This window comes from Corvus moneduloides, chromosome 11, assembly GCF_009650955.1.
Source record: "Corvus moneduloides isolate bCorMon1 chromosome 11, bCorMon1.pri, whole genome shotgun sequence".
Classification (NCBI taxonomy): domain Eukaryota; kingdom Metazoa; phylum Chordata; class Aves; order Passeriformes; family Corvidae; genus Corvus; species Corvus moneduloides.
The window spans coordinates 3,566,194-3,579,149 of NC_045486.1; the positions used below are offsets into that span (position 1 = coordinate 3,566,194).

The 12,956-nt window shown below is 47.3% G+C and overlaps 1 protein-coding gene across 9 annotated transcripts in view; it reads right to left on the reverse strand.

Annotated features, from left to right (window-relative positions):
- Window positions 1–9,503, reverse strand: part of CHL1 (cell adhesion molecule L1 like) — a 131,756-nt gene extending 122,253 nt beyond the window's left edge. For 5 of the 9 annotated variants that reach the window (XM_032120392.1, XM_032120393.1, XM_032120383.1 and 2 more), the window contains exon 1: window positions 8,866–8,965. The gene's annotated coding sequence lies outside the window, so the exon portion shown is untranslated. Of the gene's footprint in view, window positions 1–8,646; window positions 8,670–8,865; window positions 8,966–9,204 lie in introns of those variants that run through there. The other 4 variants (XM_032120390.1, XM_032120384.1, XM_032120389.1 and 1 more) reach the window with 3 other exon arrangements.
- Window positions 9,504–12,956: the final 3,453 nt, after the last annotated feature.

The following is a 12,956-nucleotide window of genomic DNA, read 5'->3' on the forward strand; positions in this document are numbered from 1 at the left end:
GGTGCCCAGAGAAGCTGTGGCTGTCCCTGGATCCCTGGCAGTGTCCAAGGACAAGGCTGGACAGGGTTTGGTTGCAACAAGATGATCTCTAAGGTCCCTTCCAACCCAAACCCCTCTGGAATCCTGTATGATATCAGCTCAGTGAGAAGTTTGTTTCCCAGGAATTCCCTCCCCCCACCACATCCCTTCGAGGCCCTGCTCCAAGAGCACATTTAGCACAGAGATTGATTGAACTTTCAAGTGCCAGCCCCACACTGGGTGATCCTAAGTGGACTGGACAGCCTCTCTTCTCCAAGGTGTGCTGCAAATTGCCGGATTAGCGGCGCACGCTGCGGCTCAGGCAGCGCCCAGAATCTCGCCTGTCCTACATCATTTACCTGTGCTGAAATTACAGTTCAATTACTGGAGTAATATCTCATTCAGGCAGAACAAAGGAGGGAAAATATGCAAATGAGCAAATTTAAATTCACTTCATTTAAAGGACTAAAATTTTTAAGGGCACGTTGTCTCTCCGGGGACGTTTGGGTTCAGGGATTATAAAATACATAAAGCTGTAAATGGTTAAGTGGATTGTCACTGCCCGAGCGCCCAAACTTTACATACATTATTCTTTTCATTGAGTGCATTATGTAATTAGCACGGAAAATACACAACATTCCTGACTATATCCTATCCAGGGATAAAAAATTTGGTCTAACCACCCATTTCAGGGAGCTTTGTGCACAGACAAGCTCAGCATACATTTTGGAGGATCACAGTGGAATAGGTTTGTAGGAAGAATACTGCTTATCTGCTGAATACAAAGATTATTCCAATTTATTTTTTGTGTACACGTGATAAGATTGTGAATAACCCTCCAGGTTTGTTGCCTGTTGTGGTTTTCCTGGTTGGGTTTTTTTTTTTTTTTTTTTTCAATAAACACTGAGCATGTTTTAATGCACCAAAGATGAAATTTTCCTCTTGCTATGCAGCTGGAATTCTGTGAGGTTTCACCGCACAGGGATGTCTGACAGGGGGAATGGCTGACAAGGAAAATGTGCTGCTCTGGCAGGATAATGAGGTACAATGCTCCAAAGGCAGGATCCTGCACACCAGGAAGGAAATGGGAGAAATTTCCTTTTCTTCAGGGGCTGCATCACCAAATAACTGCATTACAAAAAAGAGAGAGAGGGACTATTTACAAGGGCATGTAGTGACAGAACAAGGGGGAATGGATTCCAACTGAAATAGTAGGTTTAGATGGGATATTGGGAAGGAATAGTTCCCTGTGAGGGTGGGCAGGCCCTGGCACAGGGTGCCCAGAGCAGCTGGGGCTGCCCCTGGATCCCTGGCAGTGCCCAAGGCCAGGCTGGACATTGGGGCTTGGAGCAGCCTGGGACAGTGGGAGGTGGGAGTTGGAATGGGATGATCTTTAATGTCCCTTCCCACCCAAACCATTCTGTCACTCTGTGATTACCTTCTGGTGCCACCACACTGACTGCACTTCACCTTTAATAAAGCTTTGCTCCATAATACTCCCCAAACAGCTCAATTTTCAGCAATTCCCTGGGATATAATGTGAAGCTGAAAAGGCAAGCCCAAGCCTTTCCCAGCAGGTAGGCACAGTCTGGACAGGAATTAGCTAAAAATCAGGGTGGGCAGAACCCCAGGCTGAGTGCTGCACACACACAGACAGCAGGGAGGCTGCAACCCCACAGGCTAAGCAGAGATCTTAAAAATCCCGGATTTAGGTGAAAGCCTAAGTCCAGCCTCACGCAGTCAACAGCAGAAAGGTGCATTTGTCATGCAGGTGGTAAACCCTGAGCAATCACCGTGGATTTCAGTGCCAACCGTGTCAGTTTAATGGAGCAGGTAGGGCTTAGCTCTGCACAGCTGGGACAGCCCTTTAATCACTGCTCCTCTGTACCCTGCACACCACAGTTGTCACTGGTGTGAGTCAGAAAACAGAGTATTCATTGCTGCTTCCAGTTATTTGTTCCCAGTCAAAACACGAGACAGGGATATGGCACTTGAGAGGAGCAGAGTCACAGAGCTCCCAGCACTCCTGCCTGCAGAGCCCACGTGGATCGTGGATCCTCCAGAAGCCCAAACGGCTCCAGTCAGGGTAACTCAATCACCCTCAGCTGAACCACACTCATTTGTATCAGTCAAGGACCTGAGCCATTACGCCTCCTTCTCAAACTGGTTAGGTTGTAAATTAGATTTTCATCACTCCTGGGACAAAAACCTGACTCTGATGAGGTCACTGGGAGTTTGAGCATCCATTTCAGTGGCGCCATGACTTCACCAGTGGTTTGCCCGTGCAATATTCAGCCTGGAAGTCACCAAGGTTCATCAGGCTTTCCTAAAAATATGTTAAATAAAATCTGCTACTGGTACTGGTAGATACCAGTAGTTCAGTTCTGTGTCATTTTCTTCTGCCCAGATGCAACAAAAGTAGTATTTATCTCAAAGGAGTGTGGATGTTAATGACCAAAATTACTGCAGTTTTGACCAATGCCTCAGCAGAACTCAAAGCAAGCACTGAATACAGTTTACTCCCGTAAAAGTGAATAATAAAAAAATAAGACAAGACCTCCTCTGACTTGTAGCAGGCCACAACAGAAATCCTCTATAATCTATCCTCTCAGTGGAATTTTACTGGAACAAAGTCATTGGTGGAGTGATATGAAAGAATAACTCGTGAAAAATAAAGTACTGGGCCCTAATATAAAAGCAATAACCCAAATTTTAGTTAATAACTTCACTGAACTCAACAAACAGATTGTGGTTTGCCCACGAAGAAGTACAGTCGGCAAAATTATCCAACCAACCATGGATGCAAGTGTACACACAGACCTGGATCGCCCAACACGAACTGCCACAGAGGGAAGGGTTTTAGTGATGGGACAGACAGACCTATGGGATCAACCTCGGGAAAAACATGTGGGTGCTTCCAAACCTACAGGCAATCTCTTCTTATTAACCATTCTCCAGTTTCAGTAAACTGCAAAAATAATGGTGCATTCTGTGAGCATGTGTTAAAAACCCCCATTGGGTTAATCACTCCTCTAGCTGAAAGCATTTGTTGGGGTGTTTTCTAACACAAAAAACAACTCTGCCCTGCAGTAATAATTTTACTTTCCCTATAAGCAGAGCAACCTTTCATCAGGACTGATTTTATTTGAAGCACTGGGGATGCACACTGGCACCAGGCATTTTTTTACTGAGACATTGTTCCAGTTTTCCATCGGGTTTAATACTGGAACAACACGTGACAGGACAGAGCGCTGCATTTTTCAAATATCCTTTAAAGCTGTGGGAATACACTCCTTAAAGGCAGCCCCTTCTCCTTTCAAGTGCCATACAAGCACAGCAGGCAGCATTCAAAGCCACCTCTTCTGTGTCAGCCAGCGGGGAAGGCTGACAGGGAATTGCTTGTGTCACACTCCAAAAGTCACCAAAGCAGACACACACTGAAAGGTGGATGGGCCCAATTCTGCTTTTTTTTTATTTTTCCTACTCCTCTGAGTAGATTTCTGCCTTTACCATTCATTCCCGGCACGATGCTGTTCTGAACAGTGACTTAAACCTTGCAGAGTCATCCCATGGGTCTCCCAAAAAACAGAGAAGCTTGAAATGAGATTTCTGAAATCAGTAAAATCATCCAAGCTCTGTTGAGAGGTCAGAGGGCTTTGGCTCAGTGGAATGTTTAGAGCTCTTTGGGACTGGAGCCTTGTGCTTTCACTGCTTGGCTTGTTTGTAGTGACACCTCCTGTTCTCCAGGAGGGCACAGAGACTCCCCAGCCATCAGAGCCCCTTCACGTGGGTTCCTCCCACCTCTGAAGTTACAGCCCTCTCAAAACCAGAAATGCACAGCCCAGGTGCTGCCTTTGACACTCTCATGAGGAGGAGGAGAAGGGAGTGCAGCAGCAGCATCAGCGGGCAGGGGACAGTGACACAGGGACAGTGACACAGGGACAGTGACACAGGGCCAGGCTGGGGCCCAGGAGCACTCCCAGAGCAATGCAAAGGCCCTTGGTGCTGCCCTGAGGATAAATACCACGGCAGCTGTCACCTGTCCATGCCTCCCTGACTGCAAACACGGGGAGGATTCAGCAGGGACACTGCAGAAGCTCTGGTTTTGGCACAGGGACAGTGGCTGTCTGAGGTCACCTGTCTGGAGCTCGGCTGGGGCTGTCCTCAGGCTGACAGCCCAGCTCTCACAGCCAGCCCAGGAACCAGATGGTAAAAATATCCTCAAAAGCTGCACTCACACCAACAGCCCTGCCCAGGCTCCACTGCTGGCTCTCCTCCCCCAGCTGCTCAGGCCAGCATCCAGACATCTCAATTCTGCTGTGCCAGAGAACAGGAGCAAAGATGGGGATGGATCCAAGCAGGCTCGTCCCTGTCCTCCCCAACCTCCCCTTCACCCTCCCTTAACCTGAGACATCCTCACCACACCTCTGATTTAACTCCATCCTGTTGCAAGAGAAAAAAACCCAAACAAATGGAGAAAACCACCTGAAGTTAGTAATTTTCTTCAAAAATGAAGAAAAGAGAGGGCTAGCAAGGGTCAAAGGAAAACATGAAGACTGAAAAGCCCTAATGAAGAAAGCAACATATTTTTTGTCCTTCTTTCATGGAACAGGATCTGCTCTTGGAAATCACACTGAAAACCACAAACTAGTTAAGCTGTAACAACAAACACTACTTTTAATGATAAACTGTTCTCCATCAGCATTTTTTTGATTTTTATACAGCCAGGTGCAATGAAGGAAGAAGGAAACATCTGCTAGGGAGTGCTGAAACCCCAGAAAATAACATCACCACAGCCATCACATACTGTGTGCTTCATGCAGGGTGCCTGGACATGCTGGCAGGAGAAACCTGAGGCACCAAATATTACCAAGTACCTTCATCTGTTTATTGTGCAGAGGCAATCACTAATCAGCATCTGGGAATGCAAATGCACTCGCAGAAATCGATGAATAAAACAGACAGGAGAGAGTAGCTAGGGAAAAAAAGAAGCTAAATACAACAACCTTGAGTTTTGAGCACTGACTTTGTTGCACAGAAACAACAGGGAGGAAAAAACCAACCCCCAACAAAGTCAACCAAGATCACAGGTAACTTAATCTTTACCTAAGTCTGTCTGAGCCTAGAAAGACAATTAATTACAAGTGCACAGATTATGAACGACAATAATCTTAGCCTAGGAATACCGACAATGAGCTGGGATTTGTTTCAGTGTGGTCTTAGCAGTTCCTGCGGGCACTGCTACAACATCCCCTCTAGTCCCATACCCAGTAAATCATGCAGAACTCAAGTTCTATGAGGAGAAATACCTGGATTCCTTTTCCTCATCCACAGGGAAGAAATCTTCCAGAACGCCACTGCTATTTAAGTAAAATGAATGCCATGACATCCTGTAGTTCTCCCAGCCCTAGCAGGCTTTTGCTAGGCACAGTTTTAGCAGGAAGAGGACATGTCTATATGAGCAGTGAGCAGAGCTCAAAAGGGGGAAGAGGAGTGGAGCAAAACGGTGCTGGGAACCCCAGGTCCACCCACACACACTGCAAAGCTTTGCTCCAGCTCCAGTCAGGAGGCCAAGGATGAAAAGCCCATTAGCAGCAGAAGTGCACAGAGCGAGCTCCTGGAACACATATCCTGGCTCAGGCCCAGCCCAAACTCATCCTGCTGGTGCCCTGTCCCTGTAACTCCACCCAACAAAAGTGCACAGAGTGGGGATGGGGCGATGCAGGGCTCCCTTCCAAGGTGCCCTCCAGAACTAAGGTGCAGCACATGTGGAGCCAGGGGTAACAAAAAGGGTCACTGAGCAGAATATAATTCATTGCATGGTGATACTTAGGTACCTAATCATGATACCTAATCACGATAACATTTATCTTCCTTCTGCTCTTCGAGTACTAAACCTGTTATTCCCTTACACAAAAGGGATCTGTCAAGGACCCAGTGCCTGCTCTAGGACAACCCAGCAGAGCTCTCCACCCTTGTGGGCCATGGGATAACTCAGACCCCAATCAAACTGCACATTCCAGTTTCCATTCCAAAGTGGAGCATAGGGGAACCCCACAGGCCTTACAGGATCCCACAGCTCACAACAGCACGAGGAGAACTGTTCCAACAGCACTTGGGAGATGAACGTCATCGTTAGAACTTGTCCCACTAATGATTTTGGATTTTTAGGAGTCTACCCAAGAAAGGACAATTGAAACTTGTTATAAAACACTGAGCACATCACCACCAGAATACAGTTACAGGATTCCTGCTCTGTTTTCATACCCATGCTGCTCCCACACTCTGCTGGGACATCAGTTTTCATTCTCTGTGATTTAGGGTTATTATAGGGTGGGCTTTGTGCTAGCAAAGAACCCATGATCTGTAACAAAACTGAATTTCTACTTTACTGGACAAATATACCAAAAGAAATTGTGGCATCTTGGTGGGTTGCTAAGCAACCCAGAGCTCCAGTGTCACTTGTTTGTGATCAATTCAAGTCATTCATCGGGCTCTGAAGCACCAGCCCAGGAATTCCAACAAAATCTGTGCCTTGGGAAAGCCACGGGGACTTCCTGACACAAAATAACACTTTCTTTCCTCTAAGATAAACTCTGTAGATGTTCTTTTGATCCGTGTGATATGTTAATTCATTATTCTTAACATACTGCTAATGGGAAAAGCTATAATTAACTAACTACAGCATTGTAATGCGTGCAAGATAAACTGAACTAATTAGCAGTGTTTAAAGTAGTCCCTGTCCTCTCCCACTGGGGAAAGGAGCAGATCCTTTCTTATCACAGAAGCAACTGTCCCCAACACTGTTTCATGTAAAGAATGGATACCTTTTTGTTCCATTTTTTTTCTCCCGAACAGAAGTGATAAAGCATATTTTTATTGGCAAACAAGGTGGCTCCAATCCAAGCCACTCGAGGTACACATCCAAGCTGTGAATAATGCAATCTTTCATTTAAATGAAGGCTTATCTGTTGGGGGAGAGAAGTGGACTCTTGTATTTTCGTTCATGAAGTGTAATTACTGAAGTTACTCATACTAAATGCCCACAATAATTACAGAGTTAAATGCAATCCAGGTGTAGCATGCAGCCTCTTTATTTCAGCCTCACATTCAAGATTCATTTCATCCCTATTTTGATAAAAATCAATAATAAACAGGAAGAGTTTCGAAACAAATTGGTTTCCAAGCTGTGTGCTGCATATGGCAAAACTTCAACTTCTTGATTGCTGGCAGGTGTTTTTTTACTGAAGGTATTTAATGATAATTTCACATACACTGGGCAGTATTTCTAAAGAAATTACCTTCTGCAAATCTTGGTGTCCTATCTTGTGCATCTTACTTTAATGTCACATGATCTGGACTTGTAGTTCCTCTGCAAGCCAGACTCCACTGACAGCAGATGCTCAGCCTAAGTGAGGACCAGAAACTGGTGAACAAGAATTTCCTAATTTTTTAACGAGCCATTGAGAGAGGGATTTATCTGGTTTGGTTGTTTTTTTTTTTTTTTTTTTTTTTTTTTTTTTTTTTTTTTTTTTAAATTTTTTTATTTTTTTATTTTTGAAAGATGAGGGAAATCTCTTACTTTTAAGCAAGAGAGAAGTGTTAACACAGCAGAAGTTGTACACTCTTGATACTTCATATCAGAAGATAAGCAGAGGCACGTGGGAAGCAATGGTCAGAGGATGGCAAGCACAGCTCCAACAGGGTAATATTTCACGTTCATAAATGGCCAAAAAATAAATAATTATATAAAGTACTGCTTTTTCACCCCTTTCCTTTCCTCACACCTGTATCTAAAATCATAATATTCATTATTTATTGCTTATGGAGTGGGTTTTGGTGGAGCTACACAGCACATATTACTTCGGTCACACTAAACGAACCCTTGGCAACAAACCAGAAATGCCACCTGCCACCTCTCCGGTGAAATTCTCCAAAACCATGTTTCAAGCAAAAGTATTCCCAGGTAGTGCTGAATACCTGCACATAACCCAACACAACACAGCTTAGTCCCTTTCTACCCCAAAAGAAGCGAAGTATCACTAATGCTGGAAGTGACAGATGAAAAGCCTGCGTACATTTGCTGTGGCTGACTACAGAAAACAGAATCTCCTTGGACTACGTTGCCAGGCTCACCGATGCTATCTGATCCTGCAACACAAATCAATACCACCCAGCACCGACACCGAGCTTCCGAGATTCCAATAGCTCTCCTGCCGTGCAACATGAGCGCGTCGCTTCCCCAGTGAAAAAAAAACCATAGGGACTTTGGTAATTATTTAGGTATTGCAGCAAAACCGCCCGAAACCTTCTCCAAAATCATCAGGAAAGCAGAAACAAGCGTTCGCCACAGAGGCAGGACATCCGGGCTCGCAAAGTTGAGCCCACCTAAAGCAACATGGGGCTGACCCGCCGCCCCCAGCCGAGCCCCTGGGCCGTGGCTCTGTCGCCCGGACCCTCCGCGCTGTCCCCTGGCCCCGCAGGGCTCCGCACCCCCGAAACTTTCCGTGGGCAGCGGCTCCTCGGAGCGCGGGGAGCCCGCCTGGCACCGGGGCAGGGAGAAGGGGCCGGACCGGCTGCCGGGACCCCCGGGCCCCCCGAGCTGCACCCCGGGCCCCCCCGCGGCACCTGCTCGCCCTGGGCCGGGCTCCGCTTCCTCATCGCTCCGCGGGGCGCAGCGCGGCGCCGCTGCCAGGTGAGGTGCCGGGAGCAGGAAAACCAGTTTTCAAATCAGAGCGATAATAATTAAAGCGAGTTTTGGGAGCCAGGCAGGGCGAGCCGGGGCGGCGGCGGGGCAGCCCCGCGGCCGGGCACCCCCGCAGCCCCTCCCCGGTGCCCCCGCCGTACCTTGAGCCCGGGCGGGCGGAGGGGTCGCGGTGGCGGAGGCAGCTCCGCAGCCCCGTCCGGGCGCTCCGAATTAATCGCTCCACCCCCAAAAAAAAAAAAAAAAAAAAAAAAAACTGGGGGGAGGAGGGAAGGAGGGGGAGAGAAAAAACCCAATGCAACCACCCCAAAGCCAGCCCCGCTCCACACCCACGAGGAGGGAGAGGGTCCCTCCGTGACTGGCATCGCTATCTCCTCCGGCGGAGCTTGCAGGGAGCCATGGCAACGAGCCCCCGCGCTCCCCACAGCCTCCCCCGGGGCACAGCCACCCCCGCCCCGCCCCGGCCCCGCTCCGGGTCCCACCTGCCCGATCGGCATCCCCCTGGCCGGAGCCGGCTGCCAGCGGCGCCTCCGTCCCCGCGGCTCCGGGCGGCACCTGCGGACGGCGCCGGCAGCGGGAGGGAGGGAGGGAGGAGAGGAGAGAGCGAAGGGAGCCCCTGCCCGCCCCCAGCCCGGGGGGACCGTCCCGCAGCCGGGGCAGGTGCCGGAGAACGGCCCCCAGTGCCGGCCAGCCCAGAAGCGAGGCGGGAGGAGGAAAAAGGAATGGCCGAACGGAGGGCACTGCCCCCGGCAGCAGCCCGGGATGCTCTCGCTTCGGTGTGGAGGGGCTCCGCCAAAATGCGGGCAAGGAGGAGGGAGGCGCTGCCGGGGAAGGGACGGTCCCCGCCTCGTCTCACCCCTCTCCCGGGTGTAGAATTGTCACTGCTTTTCAGAGGAAAGGATGAAGATTAAGAAAACCCCAACTGGGTTTAGCCCTTCCCTCCTCACCCCTCTCCCCCACTAAACCCCCATGTACCCAATCATCCCAACACCAAACCTCGGAAAATCCTCTCTTCCTCGTTTTTTTTTTTTTTTTTTTTTACTAATGCCCCCCCTGTGTAATTTTTGCTGCGTGTGCTGTACATGACCACAAACCCAGCTCAGGTTCACATGTACGCTCGAGCACCCAGACTCTGCCTGCGTGCTTCATTCTCTGAGCCTTGCGGGGAATGGGCTAAATTTTTAAGTGATTGGTGAAGACACTCATCACAAATCTGCCAGTCATTGTCTTAAGCACTCCATCCCGAGAGGTGGGGAAGGTCAGACATAATAATTTTCATGAGGGCTCGGACTCCTCAGACGTTTCTGTCTCGCTGCTGACCTTTGGGTGTTTTTCTTTTCTGTGAGCCTTGCCTAATGCAATGAACAATAATCATAAAGTAGCATTCACGGACATTAAACCATAAACCCACCCTACCGAATCACAGTGGCACTCCTGGGGATTATTAGCATTTGGGTTAAAGATTTTTGGGACAGTGGCAATTGGAATTTGTGGATGTGCTGGCCAATTGGTGTTGTTTATCTCCTGCAGATTTAAGTAGGTGAGCTTGCCTTTTGGATGGGAAGTAAATAATTAGATTTGAGGAAAGTCATTATAAAGATGGCAGTAAAAGAAAAAAGATCTGAAAACTGGAAGGGAAAAGGGCAGAATAGTTTAATATATTTGTTAAGTAAATGCAAAACCATTAAAACAGTGGTAAGTTTGCACTCATGCAAAATCAAGCAATCCATAGAGATAGAATTTTTATATTAAACTATGCATAAGTGAACTTGCTCCAGTAGAAACGTCTGGAGCAAAGCACAGGAAGCTGCTGAGGAAGCTCTGAAGTTGTGCAGATTTCTGTGGGGCAAACACCCAGCCCAGAGCTCACACAGAGGACTGGGAATCCTCCGTTTGGATCCTGCCCTCCACGCCAGACCCTGAATTGAGTCACTGTTCCATCTGAAGACAGTAAAATGTTATATTTACAGCACATTGCTCCCCAAAGCAACCAACAGCTAAGCAACAGGCCTGCGCCCTGTGAGCGGAAACTCGGGAAATAAATGGACAAGGAGGCAGCTCTGGAGGAATGTCTGAGGGCTGCCCATGGATTGAAAAGCCATTTGATGCAGTACCAACGAGATCCACTCCAATCCAGAGGTGACTGGAGATTCATTGGAGCCTTGGTAATAACTGGAAATGCCGAGGGTGGGAAGCTGCTTGTCTGGGAGCAGAGATAAGAGCCAGGGAGAGCTGGCATTGCCCCTCCTGCCATTGCCAGGAGGATGAAAAACAGGGACAGCGACTCCCACTCTCCCCAGCCAATACTGAGTTCCTCCCAGGATGCCTCAGCAGTTCCAGGAGTTTCCAGGTTGATTTTTGCAGGGCTCTGACGTGAAGAAGAGAGACACCAATTTAATTACCTCCAGACACTGCTTGAGGCAGGGCTGCTGCCAAAGTCAACTTCCCAGGCTGCCCATCCCTACACCCCCACCTCCCTGTGCCACAGAGGGAAGCTGGGCTTGCAGAATGCACCCCCACCCCTTAGACCTTCATTTCCCTGCTTAGCTGCCCCAACTTTTGGATCCTCTCTATCAATATGATCTTCCCAGGGTCTTCTCCCATGTTCAGGTTTGAGGCCATGGAAAGCATGAAATGGTTTTAATTTTTCACACAGAACCATGCACAACGCCTTTCTTCCACTAGGAAGCCAGCTGATGGAAAGGCCAAAATACAGGAGCTTACCCAGAGCTGCTCCCTGCTTGCAAAATAAAATGTGTTCCTATTAATAATAATAGTAATAACATGGCATTAACTAAATCTGTTTGAGAATTGGGTTTGCCTTAAGTAAAGTGTAAATAGACCTAATCAATCGTGCTTCACATTTCGCTGGGCAATGAAATGGGGCAAATGTCATCGCACTTAAGTCTGCACCAAACAAAAATAAAGACAGAGAAGCTCAGTGTGGTCCTCTCTGTGTCTCACAAAACTGCCCTTTATTTTGGGATTTCCTGCTGAAAATCAAGGAGCCTTTTCATCAGACCCACTCGCTTGATGTGAGAATGAGAGAGCAACACTGCTGGAAACAGAGTAAAAAATTAATTCTCTCCAGGCTGATACTGATCACATATTTCAAATACACATTAAATGCATAATTTTGTCTGAAATCAAGTGTCAGGAAGCCCCCTCAGAATATTTATCTCAAGCATTGTCTGAAGGAATCGGAAGGACCAGAGGGTGTGTTTTGCCAATCCCGACTGTAACTTGTTACCTGATTCCCTGAATGCTCTCCCTCAAGGCACACCCACCATTTTAAACCCAGTTCGAGTCTGGTGGCAGGCTCAGAAGGTTCCCAATCCTACTCTAAATGCCATTTAAGACACATTAAGTACACAGGACAAAAGAACAGGTTGGCCAGATTTTCTGCGGAGAAAATTAATTTGCTTGTAATTGCCAGCACATATCCCATCAGCAGAGCTCGTTAATAAAGATGCTGTAATTTTCTGAATAGGTAGATATGCAAGAATGGAAATGTATTTGAATATCAAGAACTACAATTTGATATTGATTTTTTAAGGAACAGGATAAGCTTCTGGGAATCTGTTTTGGTTCTGGACAAATTAAGTGGCTAAAATAATGGACATGATGCCACCTAAATTTTGAAATGATGCCCTGCTGCAACAATTTGCAGTTTTCCTTAACTTTTGAAATTTGAGAGTATTTAAGTTATACCAGCTGAGATGCAGAGCTTGAGAAGTGCTGAGCTGCTTAGGAGCTTGGAGCCTGTAGGAAAAAGTTTGAATTATAAAGGGAAAAACACAGAGGAGAGAGAGGGTGATGCACATCCTGCTGATGGTTTATTAAACACAGATCTGAGCACACCTCATCAACGCTTAGCTTTGAAATGCTGAAAGTTGGGTGGGTCTTCACCAGAGAGAAACTTCAGACGTGCCAGGAAATGCTCATCTATCCCTTCCTAATGAGAGTCCAGGAGAAATCCACATGACCAAAGGACAGCAAATTTAAAGTGAATTAAAGGAACTAGCACTTTTCGCAGTTCGAAGCAATCCCAGGAATTCAGGCTTTGAAGAACCTGGAGTGAAATGTCAGGATTTTTTTTTTTTTTACTTAATCAGATTTTTTTTAAGGCTGGATAATTTTATGACTGCTAATAACATTTGTAACTATGCAGGCTAAGATAATAACAATGGTAATCAAATCTCATGCTTCAGGGCATAAATTGATTGCTTGGAGG